The sequence below is a fragment of the Pinus tabuliformis genome, chromosome Q (assembly GCF_031772625.1).
Source record: "Pinus tabuliformis cultivar Carrire ecotype Pingquan chromosome Q, CPIR1, whole genome shotgun sequence".
In the NCBI taxonomy this organism is placed as follows: domain Eukaryota; kingdom Viridiplantae; phylum Streptophyta; class Pinopsida; order Pinales; family Pinaceae; genus Pinus; species Pinus tabuliformis.
In genome coordinates this window covers 764,434,080-764,453,383 of record NC_142296.1, presented here as the reverse complement: position 1 = coordinate 764,453,383, position 19,304 = coordinate 764,434,080, and positions in this window count along the sequence as shown.

Genomic DNA, 19,304 nt, shown 5'->3' with positions numbered 1-19,304 from the left:
AAATAGTCCAGTCCGTGCTCAGGCCAAACAACTATGTTATTATCAAGCATGACCTTAGTATCCTTGATTATTTATCAAACTTTATCTGTTGTTTGTATGGGAAGCCCGGGGCTTATTGTGTAGTAACACTGGCATTTTCAGTTAGAGAAGGGATCAATATCATTTTGGTTGGTTTTGTTTCAACTGAAAATCTCTATTTTAAAGATGAATCACTCACTTTTAAGGTTGCAGAAACTCCACAAGAAAGTGCGGAAGAGATAAAAAGCTATGCACGACACAAGTATCCAAAATATGTGTAAAACTAATGGTTGGTTGTCTTTTAGCTGCGGAATGCAGCCTGATTCCGCAGCTAACTGGCAATTCCGCAGCCATTTTATTACTTTTGTAGGTTACAAGTGTCGAGAGACAAAACGAGCCACATGGGTAGCTGGGAAAATGTCAGTACATGGATGGTGTCCTATTCATTTGATCCAATTCGATGAAAAAGACCTCGGTCAAAGGGAAGTCAAGTTGTGTGTTATCACTAAGTCGCCACACTAAGTCGCCGCATGTCAAGAAAAAATAATAATTTTGAATCAATGAAATGAATAAGTTATTTACTCACTTTTTTGAAGGTATTGATTAATTTTGGACTAATGATGAAAGATGAATGGCTAACTTTTTATTCAAGATTTTTAGCTACAGAAACTGTCGACATTCCGCAGTTAAAGTCCAATTCCGCAACTGTTCTCCAATTCCGCAGCTGAAAAACCTCATTGTTCAAATCAGCCTAACTTTCTCATACAAAATCAGATTTTGATGATTCAAGTATCGTTGAAAAGATCTCAACAAGATCTACACAATGAGAAATCCATCATTAAAGTTTGAAATGGCAAATAATAAAATAAATTGCTGAAAAACAGCAGCATTCAACTTGGGGCACCAATTCCAAAGCAAGTATAAATTCTTTTGATTTTTCCTTTGAGAACTTGTTTCATTAATACAAATTCTTAGTTTTGTGTGTAAATATCATAACTAGAGAGATTGATCACCTCTCTCTTTTGATAATCTTACATTCCATTGCAGAAGAAGTACTAGTTTTTTTGCAGGTTCCAGGAGGAAGGACAAATGACTACAAGAGAATGGTGTCTCTCTAAGAGACCAATTTGTTTCCTAAGAGGATGATCAACAACAAAGAGGAAATATACTGATGCAAAATCAGATCCAAACACTTGAAAAACTTTCAGATACTATTGTCTCCATCACATCCATGTAGAAATTTTTAATAATATAACACTTATTCACAGAGATTATCCTGATTATACACTATTTGCCGAATGCATGCATAATACATAACCACCTCTACGTTGATCATCAATTTGCGAAATTAAAAACAATTGCATGCGCACATTGAAACATCAATCGCACATATCAACGCAGTATGTAATGGGGAAAGCATACAGCTGAAAACCCCGAACTATCTGTATATTATAATGATAGAGAACATGTAACAATACATAGTACAATACTCCTCACAAGTACTCAGTACTATCTCCACCTGCTACACACAAACTAGCTCAAATCTGAATCAAGTCACAGGTTCAAATCTCCTTCGCTGTTTTCCTGCCTCTACTGCGCAATCCAAGTTGAGAATAGGAATGATCCAAGCTTGTTTTCCCTTGGCTTGTACTGCACAATCCTTATTGGCAATCTCAATCAATGATTGTGCAAATCTCATGCACAGCTATAGTCACAACTGATAATAGTCTCACCCTTTCACCCACCTCTAACACTTGTCTCCATTGAACTGTCCATGCACTGAGTTAACTGATGTATTCTTTAGTTGATTTATGAGTTAATAATTAGTGAATTAATTAATAATTAATTCATGTCACTCGTCACTAGTGTATTTGGCAGTTAGACTAAATACAACTAGTTCAACTAAGTCAAATTGAACACAACTCCATCAACTCCTCAATCAACTCCACCAAACTCAATCACTTGAGTTCTAACTGAAGTCCATCATGCAATAGCTCAAATAACCCATAAGAAAAGCGTATTTCCTTCTGGCAGTTGCATGTGCCACATCCGTAGCTCGAACTGAAGTGCTGCAAGAGGATAAGATAATGTTTATAGTCCAAATATTATTAAGAGCTAATAATATTCGACTGTTCTATTTTTAGACTGGCAATCTAAAAATAGACTCCGCCCATATGTCTAAAAATAGAAGTCCATCTATTTTTACCAACATGACCAATCATCCATAAACAACATCCTGCAACTCATAGACCATGATCCATATGTCTAAAAATAAACTTTGCGCCAAAAATAGCCTGTGGGCCCACTTAGTGAAGGCGACTCCTTTTCACTAAGATCTATCATCTTGTTGCATTTTCAACACTTCCTCTCAACAAGATATGGATTATCTGCAACCCCTATCCTGCCTCTGTGGTATTTGAATTTGCTCCTGGTGAGCGCCTTCGTCAAGATATCAACATCCTGATCCTCTGTGGGAATGTATGAAAGTAACATGATTCTCTGTTGCACACAATCTCTGATATGATGGTACCTGATGTCGAAGTTCTTGGATCTATCATGAAATACTGGATTAGCCGAGAGTTTAATGCAACTCTGGTTATCACAATAAATCACAGTAGGCTCCAAGTGTGACCCGAACAACCTGACCAGGATCTTCCTCATCCATATAGCCTCGCATGCAGCCAAACTTGCTACCATATACTCGGCCTCTGCTGAACTGAGTGCCACGAATCTCTGCTTCCTGTTGTACCAAGAAACTATTGTCGACCCGATACTAAAGATCCCTCTAGATGTGCTCTTTCTGTCCGTTGGGCTCCCTGCCCAATCTGCATCTGTGAAGCCACATAGCTTCACCTCATCCTCCTGTCTGTACCACAATCCATATCCCGATGTGCCTCTGAGATAACGCAATACATGCTTGCAGACATGCATGTTGAACTTCTCTAGTATCTCCCGGGCATACTTACCCTGAGAAACAAATTGTCCATCACTGCGCTGCCAAATTTCCAATCCCAGGAAATAATGAAGGAGACCTAAGTCCTTCATCTCAAACTCTCTAGCAAGATCCTCCTTGCATGAAAGTATTAACAACTCATCTCCTGTCAAAATCAAATCATCTACATAAAGTACAATGATCAGCAACTTACCCTCCACCACAATCTGGTATAGGTTAGGATCCACCTCACTCTTGGAGAATCCAAGTCCGGTGAAACAACTGTCTATCTGTGTGTACCAAGCACGAGGTGCTTGTTTCAACCCATACAGCGCTCTCTTGAGCCTGCACACATGCGACTCGCTGTTGAAGATCTTGAAACCTCTCGGTACACCTCCTCCTCAATGACTCCGTTGAGGAACGCAGTCTTCACATCCATCTTCGTTGAGAGAGCAAGAATCGTCTGTATGGAAGAATAACTTGCGACAGGTGCAAAGGTCTCCTCATGATCGATCCCCTCTATCTGTGAGAAGCCTCGGGCAAAAAATCTTGCCTTGTACTTCTCCACACTCCCGTTAGCTGCCTGCTTCACTTTGTAAATCCATCTCGAACCCACCACTGATTTCCCCTCCGGTCTTGGGACAATCTCCCATGCACTGTTTCTGACAATCGAATCATACTCTTCCATCATGGCATCTACCCATGCTGGATCCTCCACAACTTCCTTGAAAGAGGATGGCTCTGTGACGACACATTTGCTCACAAGAGCCATGTATCCAGTGTACCAATCAGGTGACTGTCTCTGTCTGCGCTGTCCTGTAGGTGGTCCTACAACCTTCTCTGGATCTTGAGCCAGTCGCTCAGCTTCTGTAGTGCGCTTTCGCCTTCTGATGGTTGGCGCTGCATGAGTGGTCTCTTCCACTCCATGAACTTCATCTTGTGGCTGATCCACGTCCTGAAGCTCATCCTTAGGAACTAATAGCTCCTCATATGCATGCAAGTGTGGCTCCCTCTCAAGCGAACACTTCATGGCTTTCTCCTCCTGAAATTTGATATCCCGTCGCACAACAGTCTTGCATCTGTCTGACCAATACACACGATAGTTGTGGGGCGTATCAGTGTACCCCACAAATATCCCAACCTCTGCGGTCGGCTCTAGCTTCTTCTTGGCATCCTTTGTCACATGCATGTAAACAGGAGAACCAAAAATCCTCAAATGGGAAATATCAGGCCTCTTACCAGAATAAGCCTCCTTGGGTGTACTCATGCCAAGTATCTTGTGAGGAGAACGGTTCTGCACATATACTGCAGTATTGCATGCCTCCGTCCACAAGTGAAGGGATAGGCCCTGATCATGCAACATCGCCCGTGCAGCACCCACAATCGTTTTGTTCTTCTGCTCAGCAACCCCGTTCTGCTGTGGGTTATGGGGAGCTATGAGCTCTCTTCGAATCCCTTCTGCCTACCTTTGTTTATATGAAAGAACCTAATAGACCTCCTCTTTCTTAGGCTCCCGGCCCCTATGGTCGAGCCTTAAAGCGCATCCTCAATTGTCCTTTGTCAGATGCAGGTCCATCTGTGTGGTAGGGGCCGCCTCCATTCCCCTTCCCTCGCTGTAGAAGTCCTTGAATTCACCAGAGATGAATTCACCACCATTGTCGCTCCTAAGAGCCTTCACCTTCTTCCCCGATTCCTTCTCGACTAGTGCTTTAAACTCACAGAACTTTGAGTATGTCTCGCTCTCCTTCTACATGAAGAAGATCCAACACTTTCGAGAGAAATCATCAACAAAGATCACATAGTACTTGTGCTTTGCTGTCGAAGCTACTGAGAAAGGTCCACACGTCTGTGTGAGTTCTCTCAAGGATCGTCGTGGCGTGACTATCCTTCTCGTGAAAGGTGGCTTTCACAAATTTTCCCAAAGAACACCCCTTGCACTGATCTAACTGCGCAAGAGTGCCTTTAGGAAGCCCAGTAGAAATCTGCTGCAGTATCTTCAAGGCTCCATGGTGAAGGTGGCCCAATCTCTGGTGCCACAACTCGCCATCATCCCGACTCACCAATCCTTCTGCCTTGCATGCCATTGCTGTGCATCCATCTACATGCAGTTGATAAAGGTTCTTAACTCAAATCCCTATCTTCCTGGTTTCTCCAGTGGTCTTACTGTGCAGGAAAGCCTTTCCCTTGCTGAAGACAACATCATATCCCTTGTCTTCTAACATCACCACAGAGATAAGATTCTTCTTCAATCCTGGAACATGCATCACTTCCTTCAATACGAAGGGTTTACCAGACTCCCTCTCAAAGGAAATGGTACCGATACCGGTTGCACTGTATCTACCATCATCACCCATCTCGATGTGCACTCCAAGATCTTTCTCATCCAGATCAGAAAACAAATTTCGATCTCCTGTCATGTGAAAAGACGCACCACTGTCCAAGAACCATACCGATCCCATCACACTTGATACCAAGCATGCGATCAGCGAAAAATCCAGCTCAAACTATGAGGCTAAGGGCTCTCCTGCTGCAGATCCAATAGCTTGCTTATTTTTCTTCTTCTGCAGACAATTTGTGGCATAATGTCCGTACTGGTGACAGTGAAAGCACTTCAACTTGGACATGTCCTGCTTCTTGCCTTTCGCATCGGAATGAGAAGCTTTCTTGTTCTTCCCCTTCTTTGCTTTGGCAGCCAAAGTGCAATTTTCTTCATCAGATACCTTTGATGAAGGTCCGTCCCTCGTATTCTGCCTGATCTCCTCTTGCACAATATCAGACCAAAGTCTCTCCCATCCTAGCAATTTCTCCCGACCATTGATAGAGTCCTGATAGGAATGCCAACTCTTCGGAAGACCAAGGAGAGCAAAGCTCACCAAGTCCTCATCATCGACAGTCACCCCCACACTTCCCAGCTCATCCCGACATTGGGTGAACTTCGTGAGATACTTGGGCATACTGTCTCCTTTCTCACACTTAATGTTTCTAAGTTTATCCTTGAGTGCCAACTTCCTCTGGTCGCTCTTGCTTTGGAATAAATATGTCAATGCTTTCCACATCAAGTATGGAGAAGCCTTTCCATGCAGGCTGGATACAATGTGATCCTTCACGCCCTCCAACAAAATCCTTCGACACTTTGTTGTCTTCTTTTGCCAAGCCTCAACGTGAGCAGCATCAGTAGGCTTTGGGACCTCAACCTTTATGAACTCCTTCAACCCATTGTCATCTAACACCGCCTCCATCCTGTCTTTCCATGCAATATAATTCGAGCTGCCTTCAAGGGCATACTCCAATCGCAATCCGTTGAAAAACATTTCAACTTCGACACCAAGAAAACACTGCTGCAAATTCGAATTCCACCAGCTCAAAACTCAACCGCTTCTGATCTAAAATTCGTGAGAACAAAGTATTTCTCATACAGAGATTGACTGTATGGGCATTTACCGGATATCTCACCTTCCAAAAGAAGGATGAATCCAGAGGCTACCTAGCCCGATTACAAACTCTTCTTGAAGAAATAAAATGTAATCACTTTCTGAATAATAGATCTGATGATCAACTTCGCTATGATACCATGTAGAAATTTTTTCTACAAATCAGCTAGCTCCGATACCATGTAGAAATTTTTAATGATACAACACTTATTCACAGAGATTATCCTAATTATACACTATTTACAGAATGCATGCATAATACATAACCTCCTCTACGTTGATCATCAATTTGCGGAATTAAAAACAATCGCATGCGCACATTGAAACATCAATCACACATATCAACACAGTATGTAATGGGGAAAGCATACAGCTGAAAACCCCGAACTATCTGTATATTATAATGATAAAGAACATGTAACAATACATAGTACAATACTCCTCACAAGTACTCAGTACTATCTCCACCTGCTACACACAAACAGGTTCAAATCTCCTCCGCTGTTTTCCTGCCTCTACTGTGCAATCCAAGTTGAGAATAGGAATGATCCAAGCTCGTTTTCCCTTGGCTTGTAAAGCGCAATCCTCATTGGCAATCTCAATCAATGATTGTGCAAATCTCATGCACAACTATAGTCACAACTGATAGTAGTCTCACCCTTTCACCCACCTCTAACACTTGTCTCCACTGAACTGTCCATGCACTGAGTTAACTGATGTCTTATTTAGTTGATTTATGAGTTAATAATTAGTGAATTAATTAATAATTAATTCACATCACTCATCACTAGTGTATTTGGCAGTTAGACTAAGTACAACTAGTTCAACTAAGTCAAACTGAACACAACTCCATCAACTCCTCAATCAACTCCACCAAACTCAATCACTTGAGTTCTAACTAAAGTCCATCATGCAATAGCTCAACTAACCCATAAGAAAAGCGTATTTCCTTCTGGCAGTTGCATGTGCCACATCCGTAGCTCGAACTGAAGTGCTGCAAGAGGATAAGATAATGTTTATAATCCAAATATTATTAAGAGCTAATACTATTCGACTGTTCTATTTTTAGACTGGTAGTCTAGAAATAGACTCCACCCATATGTCTAAAAATATAAGTCCATATATTTTTACCAACATGACCAATCATCCATAAACAACATCCTGCAACTCATAGATCATGATCCATATGTCTAAAAATAGACATAGTCTAAGAATAGACTTTGTGCCAAAAATAGCCTGCGGGCCCACTTAGTGAAGGCGACTCCTTTTCACTAAGCTCCATCATCTTGTTGCATTTTCAACAATCCATACTTCATAATAAACCATTCACCTCATTTCATTCCATATTTTCCATTGACATTCACATACACTTTCCATCTCTTTTTGTCCATTCATAACTCACAAATAAAAGCAAGAGGCTCATTCACATGCTTATTGCCCATTTCCATTTCTTGTAATTTTCATTTCGCAAATAAGCCCTGCTTCAATGCAAATTATTGAGTCCATAGTCCTTTGAGTCTAAGTTCTTTGTAAAAACACCTTGAGGCTTGCATGCCTTAATGGCAAGTTCTCATGCTAACAAACAATGGGAATACATTAATGTCCCTTGTTCGTTAGATCTTCTAGGTGACTCGACATCGACAAAATCATTCGTACCTAGCAAGATGTGTTTGGGCATCTTGACTCTCATTGTCATCAATGGTGAGAGTTCTCGTGTTGACTAGTGGCATCCATTAATGGCCACTAAGTCAACAATTTCCTACCATGTTTGACATCAGAACATCTTTTCACATATTAGGAATTGTGCCAATGAGTTTTGAAGACACGAAGACTATTATTTTCATCATTTTGGAGCAGATTCAACAAGTTTTAGTAGAAGCAATAAAAAGTCATCTTATCTCTTTATCCATGACTCCTCTTGTTCAGCCACTTGAAGAAAAATATGATCAGAATTTTGCAGCCACCACACATACAACTCATCCATTCCAAAGGGTAAGTTAAGGTACGTCATTTTCTAACTTTTGAACATAGAATTCCATAAAAAGCTAGAATGATAATTGTTGGAAAAACATTTCTCTTCCTCATTTCATAAAATTGTCAATACCGTCAGTTGGGGGGGGAATACATTCATCTTCATATCTTGCCATGTCCATATCATACTCAGGAGCCTACATACTTCCAACATATATTAACTATTACATTGTTATTATGAGCATACATTGGCTTTTCAAAAAAAGTGCTTAAAGGATAAATTGGATACAAACAAAATCATAGTTGTCACACAAGAACCAACCATCATGCAATCCAATAAAGATATACTTTGCAAAAATAATCAAAATATCATTATGCAAATTTCAAAGATCAAAATAGAATGCAACAACAACAAAAAATTGGTTGTAACACAAGAACCAACCATGTTGCAATTCAAGTCAAAAACTTTGCAGAAATACGAAGTTATCAAATGATATCATGCAAAGTTAAGCCAAAGCTCAAGGATCAAAAGAGTTAATGTAATATATATATTGCATGAGGACATGCAATAACTTCAGTTGGGGGTATGTTGGGTTTTGAAAATGTCATTCATTTCCATTACACTTTCACTAGTATGTCCATTATATCACCTCCTTTTCACTACTATGTCACTACATTCATCCCACTTTCATTATCATTGGGCCACATTTATGTTTTTCCAAACTTTATTAATTTTTAGCCTTTTTAAATGAATTTGTGGTTAAAAATTAGAAAATAATGTGCATATGCTTATACCTAACAAGTGGGTTTAGATTCTTGACATGTGTAGGTCAAAAGGAGACTTCTAGAAGACCCTTATGTGGCACTCTAAGGCCAAATTTGAATTTGAGTGGAAAGGATCATGAGATCATGAGGATAAGTGTCACATCTCCTAATTGTATTGTAGCTCTAAGAAGACATGTGTCTTATCAGTTCCTATTTTGATTAGGACTCTAGAGGAAGAGAGAGAGATTCATGGACTCTCATTGATGAGATGGTTTCTCATCTTTTTGTATAAATAGGAGATCTTTCTCCTTCAATTGTTAGCTTAGAGTTTAGAGCTTAGCTTGTGAGTCTTAGCTTAGCTTGGAGTTTGTAGTTCTTCCTTGATGGCTTTTGAAAGCTTTGGAGAGTTTTGTTGTACTTTGTAATTTTGAAGAATTTGAATAAAGCTTTGACGCTCTCAACATGGAAGGAGATGTGAAATAGATGTCATGGAGCATATTGGAATGTAAGGTAGAGTAGATTTCATTTTGTAATTTTGCTTTGATTTCATTATGTCATTTGATTGCTTTCGAGTTTGATTGATTAGATTTTCCATTCATGCAATTTTAATTCAAGTAAGTGTGTTCAACTGGTTGATTGTAGATTGGTTTTTCTTTACATGTTTTTGCATCAAATAGTGACATGAGATTTGCCTCTCTACTGACTTTGTTTTTTTTAGCTTTTCAATTTTAGTTATGCTTTGATTTCATTCTTATTCATTTGCTTTTTTAGTTAGTTTAGATATCAAATTCCTCATATCATTGACGTTATCTCCTAAAGCCATAGCTTAGACTACCTGGCGAGCTATCGGACTATGAATGATGTGATTTGATTTTAGCTTTATTTTTTCTGCAATTAGATATATAATTCCTCATATCATTGACGTTATCTCCTAAAGCCATAGCTTAGACTACCTGGCGAGCTATCAGACTATGAATGATGTGATTTGATTTTAGCTTTATTTTTCTGCAATTAGATATCAAATTCCTCATATCATTGACATTATCTCCTAAAGCCATAGCTTAGACTACCTGCAAGCTATCAGACTATGAATGATGTGATTTGATTTTAGCTTTATTTTTCTGCAATTAGATATCAAATTCCTCATATCATTGACGTTATCTCCTAAAGCCATAGCTTAGACTACTTGGCGAGCTATCGGACCATGAATGATGTGATTTGATTTTACTTTTATTAGTTTGCAGTTTTTGATTTGTTGAGTGCAATAGCTTAACTTTTATTTCTGTATTTAGATAAACAGCAGAGATAGTAATTTCATGATCAGTAGTTCATCATTTGTTTTATTTGAATAGCAGCACATTTCCGTTCTTGTTTAAGTACTAATTTCATCAATAACATGTTTTGAGATCTTTTGAAGTGCTAAGTTTTGGAAGTTACCATTAGGGACATAAACCTTGTCTTGAAATATACATCCATACTTGACCTTTAAAAGTATTCTTAAAAACTTAGAATAGGATTTCCATTTGCATTAGACACTTTAGGAGATCAACAAGAACAAAACCCCAAAACAAAATAAAATCTATAAAACAAGGAAGTAAGAAAAAGGTTAACTAAGCACATATGGTGCACCAAACTTCATCAGTTTACGATACCTGGATTGATAATTTATGTAGAGCAATTTAAGACGTTAAATTGACTAGATTGCACCACACTTCATCAGTTTACGATACCCGGATTGATAATTTATGTAGAGCAATTTAAGACGTTAAATTGACTAGACAGTGGCCACTTCTTTTTTACCACTTCAAGGCACTGTTCATCTTTGATCCTAGCTTCCTCTCTCAGGATTACTTTGGATATCTCTATTATGGTGTTGACTCTCTCCACTACATCGATGGGCCTCAACTCATCAATTTGCCTCTCATTTACAAACCGGATAAATCTCTTGGCAATCTGAGAATTCCTCTCGCCTTCCTCTTTGGCGTCCATGATGAAGTGCTCAAAATCCTTGCTTGCAACCTTTTGCTCATGCATCAACATTATGTGCTCCCAGTTATTCTTCATCTCCTTAATGATCTCATCCTAAACTAGTTGTCTTGCTTCTAGGAGAGACATATTCCCCTTTACCTTTGCTTTTAGCTCTGTCACCTCCTGTGTCAATGACTGCAGATTTTTGTTAATGAGCTCCAATTGTTTATCCTTCTGAGCTAGACTTGAATTAGTAGAATCTAAGTCTCTCTGCACCCTCTTCAACTCCCCTTCTGAGAGTTGTAGCTCAATTAGGGCCTTGGTGAGTTTCTCAGTAGGGTTTTGTGGATCTTCAGGTACAACCACACACACACACATGAGAGTTCATTTTTGCGTGAAGTTTGACCAATTGTTACTTGAGGACCACTATGTCATGGTTTCTTTCCACCACCTCCTTGATTAGGTTCTCCTTTTCTCTCTCAACCTGAGTCAACTCCTTAGACTGTACATGTCCACTGCCTGACATCTTCAACCTGTGTCTCAATCCCTGAATCACCTTTTGAGATTGTTGAATAAGAGCTTGTATTGTTGTCTTGTCTTCTGGATTCACCCCCAGCTTGATTATCAACTCTTTGAAACTATCGTTTTGTATATGTAGAGCTCGAGAGTTGGCCTTCTCTAGTTTTAACTTATTTGCAACGTTCTCTAGTAATGTCTCATCTCTGCTAATGGTCATAACGTTCTTGTTGAGATCATTATACATCATTTCCCCCACTTTCTTATGAAAAATTATTTTATTAGATAAGGGGACAATTGACAAGTCTAGAGACACATCCAAGGTTTTAAATTGTGTACTTGAAGCTAAAGATTGTGCCGAGGTGTGTTGTAGTGAAAACTTCATCTGGTTCTGCTCTAGGTCCATAGCAGCCAATAGTCTTGTGTGATAGGATACTGATTGGGAAGCCATTACCTATTGCATTTTGTCCCTGAATTTCCTGTTGTTTTCCTCAATGGGCTTTCCAATAGGCCAACTTGATCCAGTGGCAGCAACACCTTCCTGAGTGCTCGGAACTGTTACCTCTGCAAAAGATGAAGCTGTAGTTGGTGGTGGATCCTCTAATATCACCTGAAAACCCGACTGGTCTAGCCCTGTTTCCATTAGCTTGGTTACAAAATCTTCTTATTCTTTAGGGTCTTGACTTCTAGCCTTTTTATTTATGTGTGCTTCCTCCATCTTGGTATCCATAGCTTGGTCAATGGTCCTTTTTGACGCTTTATTTTTTGTTACTAGGGACTCAGTCTCCATTTCTGTATTAAGAGGCCATGAATCAAAATTAGCTTTCCATTCAATTTTGGGCCTGGGCTCATGTACATAATTTGATGCTTTTATCTTTTCTCTCCTTCGGGCAATGACACCCTTGGGATCATAATGTCAGGTGCCTCCTTTGTCAAAATCCATTGTTTCAAGTAAAGCTTCAACTATTTTAAAAGCATGTCTTGTATTCATCACAAAAGGACCCACGGGTTGCCCCATTTTAAAAATATATCCCTTCTTTGCAGGAATGAAATGGAGCAGGTATACGCTGAGGAGTTGTCTAATAAATTATAGGGCAAAGAATCTCATGGGCATGAATACAGGTAGGTGGTAGGGATGGAGCTCGCACCCATAAACCCTGTCGTTGTGTAATTCTCATAGAGGTACTAATCCCCTACCATAACATCTTTTCTAAGTTAGATAATCTCTTTTTGTTAGGGGGGAATTATGGGTGGAGAAATCCCATGTATAATTCTGTATGCAATGGCCGTACAAGTTGATATAAACTAAGAGTACCCACCAATGTCGAGTCTTCTCCTTACCGTAATATTCCAATCAAAGACATAATTCCTTTGCTTGTTGCGAGAAATCATGCTAAGACCCAAACAATTGAACCCTTCGACATGGGTGTACATAAACAGGTAAAACAAAGGTGAATAATAATGGAAATAAGAGGTGGTGGGAAAGTAATGAAGCTGGAAGCATATGGTCGTAGATAGGTAAGATGGGATATCGAGCAAACAACTAGGATGCATCATTTGGTGTAAAAATCCCAAGACGACCTTGTTGTTCATCTGAGCAGTATATTCCCCCAATAAACACACACTTACAGACAGAATGGGTTGAACAGGCTCATTGAATAGGGTAACTGAGAAATGCTTGCCATGGGACAGGGATTGCACTCCCAGAGTTAGAATTTTTCTCAAGAAGGAATGTTGTTCATTAGGAGGGAGAGTAAAAAAATGATGGTTTAGGGTAATGTCAGTAAATGACTGCATCGTAGGAGAGACAGGGAAAATTAGGGCTTTCTGGATCAATTCGGGGGTTATTTCAAGTATTTGAGTTCCAGTGGTGGAGATGAAGTAATTCTTCTCGTCAAGGTATGTTGCAGTCAGCCAAGAAATGAATTCGGGGAAGTGATGGACTGAAGGCGTGATTTGGAAATACAAGTAAGAATCAATTACTCGAAAGGCATCTTCCCCCCTTATGTGGTTTGTGAATAGCTCAAAGTGAAGGTCAACGAGGTGGTAAGCACATGCTGAGTCTGTAATTTGGCCCTCAATGTCCATTAAGGGTTCAAGGCTGGAAGAGGACTTTACCTCACGGGTTTTGGGAGTTTCGAGCATTGTTTGTTTCATTTTAATGAGTAAGAAGCACAAATCACAAGTGGTTATAGTTGTTGGGTTACCTGGAGTCCGTAGGAGCAGTTGAAAATGACGTCAAGAGGAAGTCTTTGGGTGGTCTGGATACTCGAACGAGAGGTCCTATGCAGGTGACTAAAGGGGAGGGTTGCACCGGGAACTGTAGAGTAACTTTCTGAAAAGGAGGTAGGAGCGGGGCTACTTTTATAGCAAGAAGGGCCACACGGCATGGTGATGATGCCAAGAAGGAGGGGGTACATGGCTGACTGGGATTGGTTAGGAAAAGAGGGCCAGAGAGCCAGAATGGGGATCACTAATTTACCTTTACCTTCTATACTGCACTCACTTGACATACAATCCAATGTGGGTATCCCACCTGGAGGGTGGTCCCCACTGTACTTCGGTAGATCAGACTGTGGGAAAATGAGTCCTTCTCTCACCCCCTGAATGAATTTAGGTCGTCGGATCGTATCTTGAATTTTCAACTCCGTGGATCTCTCGTGGGTTAAATTTCGCGCGGGTACCACCCCCTGAACTAGTTAAAGAGAATCGTCAATCTGTAATGGATGATGATTGCTTTGTGAAGTGCATGATTTTTAACCCCCTCTAAGACCGGTGTTGGGGCACTTGCCCGCTTTGTTTGCAGTTAGGTCCAGACCTCGGCAAGAACCATGTTTTGATTTAAATTCCTTTTTCTTGTGTGTTCGATTCTGAAGCTCTTGCCTTGAGCGTGGTTCCAACTACAAAATTTTATTCATGTGGCCATAGTTTAAATTGTTGAAAATTTAAGGCGAGTGATAACATTGGCTCCAACTGGGGCTGATGTATTGGTAGTAATGCATCGATAACCTGCAGCTTAGCATCTTGCTCCTTGGGCATGGAGTCTTATTATTGAAAACTTTTCTTAACAAGAAGAAATAACAGAAAACTTAAAACAACATTAATTATTTACAGATAACAAAGCGATATTTACAATGAATTGGGGGTGATACCTTCAGTGATGAAAGCAAAGTTTGAAAAATTTCCCATTAACTAGTATCTCGAGTGCTTCACCTTCCAGGTTTTCTAGTAAAAAAGCATTATTGCCTTTTTCTTCTGCGATCTTAAAAGGGCCGAACCATAAAGGATCGAATTTTCCTTGTTTGCCTTTGTATTCCTTTCTGACATCCTACCTCAAGACTAGGTCTCCAGACTGGAGGGCCCTGTCCTTTTCCTTTTTATCAAACAAGGACTTCATTTTCTACTGATAGTTGATCAACTTGTGATTCACATGCTCTCTACTCTCCTGTAGCTCCACTAGTTGATTTATCCTTCAGGTCAAGGAGTTCGACTCTTCTTCAATGTCTTGTAAGACTTTTGCAACGGGCATGGCGAGTTGTATGGGAAAAATCGTAGCTTTCCCATAGACCAATTCGAAAGGGGATTTCCCAGTGGATCTTTTAGTTGTGACCCTGTTTGCCCATAAGGCAAATTTCAATTGTGAGTCCCAATTTCTCTAGATTTTTGCAATTGTTTTCTTCAGGATCCTTACTAATGTTTTATTTGAAGACTTAGGCAACCCGTTTCCCTGTGGATAATAGGTAGTGGAATGACCAATTACAAAGTTGAATTTATGGAAAAAATTAATAAACTTTGCAGACTTAAAAACTTGAGCATTATCGGTCACGATTTTCTTAGGACAACCAAACCTAGCAAGGATGTTTTCCTCCAAAAAATTTATGACTACAACATCGGTTGCATTTCTGGTCGGGATTGCTTCCACCCATTTAGTGAAATAGTCAGTGGCTGTAAGTATCCACTTATGTTGACTGCTATAAGGTAGGTGTATCTCTCCAATGAAGTCCAATCCCCATTGTCTGAAACACTCTTCAATGAAAACAAGGATTAGTGGGAGTCGAGCTAGTTTCTGTTTCTCGGTGAATATTTGACACTTCTCACATGCCCGAACATAAGAGTGAACTTCTCCAAATAGTTTTGGCCAATAAAAAATCGCTTTCAATATTTTATGAGTTGTAGCCTTCCAGTTATAATGTTCCCCACAAACGCCACCATGGAACTCATCAATCACCTTACGAATTTCCTCTTCCACCAAGCACAAAAGTAGCATCCCAATGGGATTCCTTCCAATACAGTTGATCGTTCGATATAAAAAAAATTGGGCTTGTAATCTTAACACTTCATTTTATCCAACTTCACCAGGCATCTTAGAAACAACAGATAGTGGATGATGTCTTTACACCAGACAGATGCTTCATATTTCATATGAATTTTTTGAACTGTTGTCTTGATCATCGGATGTTGCATCCCTTCTCCATCTTCTTTTGTTAATAAGTTTATGCCCAAGGCTCGACAGTTTGACTCTGATAAGATTTTAGCCAGCCCCTATCCTTTGATGAGTTTAGTGGGCTTAATATCCATGTCATACTCTTGGATTTTAGCAATCCACTTGCCTCTTTTTTCATCACTATCTCCTTACACCAAGATGTCTTTAACGGTCGTTGTTGGAACGTAAGATACAATGTTAGATTGCATAACATAAACTCTGAAAGCCTTTAGGGCTTTGACCAGGGTGTAAGCCTGTTTTTCTAGGATATTATATTTCAATTCAACATCCCGCAACACTTGACTGAAAAAGGCTATTGGTTGCTCGTGCCCTTCACTATTCTTTTGCAACAAAACAACAACTACAGTGTGAGGAGATGCGAAAGAAAATATGTAAAAAGGTTTTGAATAATTTGGGCTAACCAGCACAGGAGCCTCTGCAAAAGCTCTTTTAATCCTAGAGAAGGATTCTCGAGAATCTGAGTTCCATTTTACTTCATTTTCCTTTTTCAACATTTATGTAATCTCCTTTACTATCTTTGCATAGTTGGGTATGAATCTTCTCAAGAAGTTAATTATTCCCAAGAAAACTTGGACTTCTTTTTTATTTCTTGGTAGGGAGATGTGGTTGATGGCTTCCACACGCTTGGGATCAATCTTCACCCCTTCTTGTGCTATTATGTGCGCCAATAGCTTTCATTCGCTTAAGGCGAAATGAGATTTTTTATGATTCAAAGACATCCTGTATTTCATGCATTTCTCAAAAGTGAGTCTCAAATGTTCAATGTGTTCCTCGTCTTTTTTAGAAAAAACCGTGATATCCTCTAAGTAGACCACCAAATTTGTCATGTTCCCCCACAAATACTATATCCATCGCCCTTTGAAAACTTGCTCCGACATTTATAACGACAAATGGCATTCTGGTGTACATGAAGGTTCGCTAGGGTGTAGTAAATGCAATTTTCTTTTGATCACCGAGGTGTACTTCTACCTGATTGTATCTTGAAAATCCATCGATAATAGACATCCGAGCTGACCCAACTACCCTCTATAATATATAATCCATTTTTGGTAAAGGGTAATTATCTTTTAATGAAGATTTGTTGAGGTTTCTGAAATCTACACACAGCCTTATCTCCCCATTCTTCTTCCTAATAGGAACCAATTTCGCCACCCACTCTGAGTATCTCAGGGGTTCAATTATCTTGGCTTGAAGTAATTTCTTTACTTCCTTCTCAATGGGTGGGAGAAAAAGAGGATTAATCTATCTGAGTTTTTGTTTATAGGGCTTCATTCCATTCTTCAAAGGAATTTTATGTTGAATAATATTAGTATCAAACATTTTTAAATCATCATACGACCAAGCAAATACATCTCTATTGTCTCTAAAAATATTTAAGTACCTTTACTTGTATTGATGGGGGATTCCCTTTGATAGCTTGAGCATTTGGGGCTCCTTCTCCGAACCAATGTTGCATTCCTCCACCGGTTCCTCGACTCCTTGTTCAACAGGTTTGGATGTTACATCGTTGGAATTGAACAATCTTTCCAAAGGAAAAAGACCCCGGAGAATAGTATTTCCCTTTAGCTACAAAATTCTATGCCCTGCAATGGTTTCCTCCCAAATAGCTCATTGTTCATCTACTATCATTTCATCCTCTTGATCGATCACATAATTTGAGGATTCCCTAATGACTTCCATAAAGCGCTTGATTTGTTCATCATCCTCAAACACTTGCCAATGTCTAACATTATCTGGTACTGAGGGTCGATATCTGACTTCGACCCCATACCTGAGAAGTGGATTTTGTAGCGGTCTAAAATTGTTGGCAACTATGGATAAGGAGTCAGCCATTGGATTTCCTTCTCTGGGTAGAAATTAGACATTGAAAACTAAGAAAAAGTTATCCACCAAATCCTAGACCTCATTTTTGTAAGCCTTCAACCTTGGATGCTTAGTTTGACATTGATTACTGATTTTCTTTGCTACCAGTTCAAAGTCTCCGAACACAATGAAGCACTCAATGTTTAATTTTCTTGTTGCTTGTAGGCCTAGAAGTAAAGCCTCATACTTTGCAACATTGGTTGTTGCCTCGAATTCCAATTTAAACGAGAGATGGATCAAACTACCTTTTGGGGATATCAAGTGCACCCCTGCTCCATTTCCTTCCTTGGAATTTTCACCATAAAAAATCTAACTTCCATACCTTGTTGCAATCTCGTAGTTGCTGATCTAATTGAACTGTAAGTTGCACTTGCGTCTCTTCCAAAATAAAATCATCCTCTTCTAACAATAAGCAAGAGAACCACCTTTCTTTCCAATATACAGGGGCATTATTCAAACAATCATCTCTTGTAACTATTTTAACAAACCTTGATTCTCTATACGGTCGCCTTTCTTGTCCACCAAAGATAGGAATGGTAGCGTAGGTCAAATCTAGCTTGATGGAACCTCCAATCTTCGATCCCCGTGACATGGAAAAAAGCATGTTGAGTATTACAAGGATGTCAGCTACTATAATATCCATTACTACACTTTTTACCGGGATCTGAGCTAAATTCACCACTAGGTCCTTCATCATTCCTAAACACTTTATTATTTTGCAATCAAAAGAATAGAGGTCCTTGTATGGTCTGGTTATTTGCAGCCCCAATTTCTCCATGACAGATAGTGGCATCAAATTGTGGGAAGAACCTGAGTCTAGCATGCAGTTGCGTAGCAGGAGGTCATGCACTACTAAGGTAACATAAAAAGGAGTTGTGGAAGGATCTTATTCTTCAACATGGGGTCCAAAGACAACCATTGGCCTTTCTTCTTGGAGATTCAAACTATCATGTGAGTGGATTGGAGCAGATGGATACATGAACTGGGAAACTTGGGCCTTGTAAGTTAGTTGTTTCAAAAATTTAGCCAATGGGACCAAAATTTTGACTTTCTTTGGTTCTTTTTGAAGATTAAAGGCAACATGAACTTTTTCAGCAGTGACGACCTCAACAAGCTCTTTTTATTTATCACAGATGGGTTTAAATGGGGAAGGTGATTTCTCTACTTTGGGGGCTTCGAATTATGATTGGTTTGGTCTGAGGACTCCTTCTTTTTTGGTAGAATTGGATCTAAAGGATTCTTCCCTTTGTCAGCTAGTCTGGGAGGGTCTTGGGAGAAAGAGTCTTCATTTTCGTCTTGCCCCCTTGATCTCTTTCTGGAAGAGCGAAGATCATAT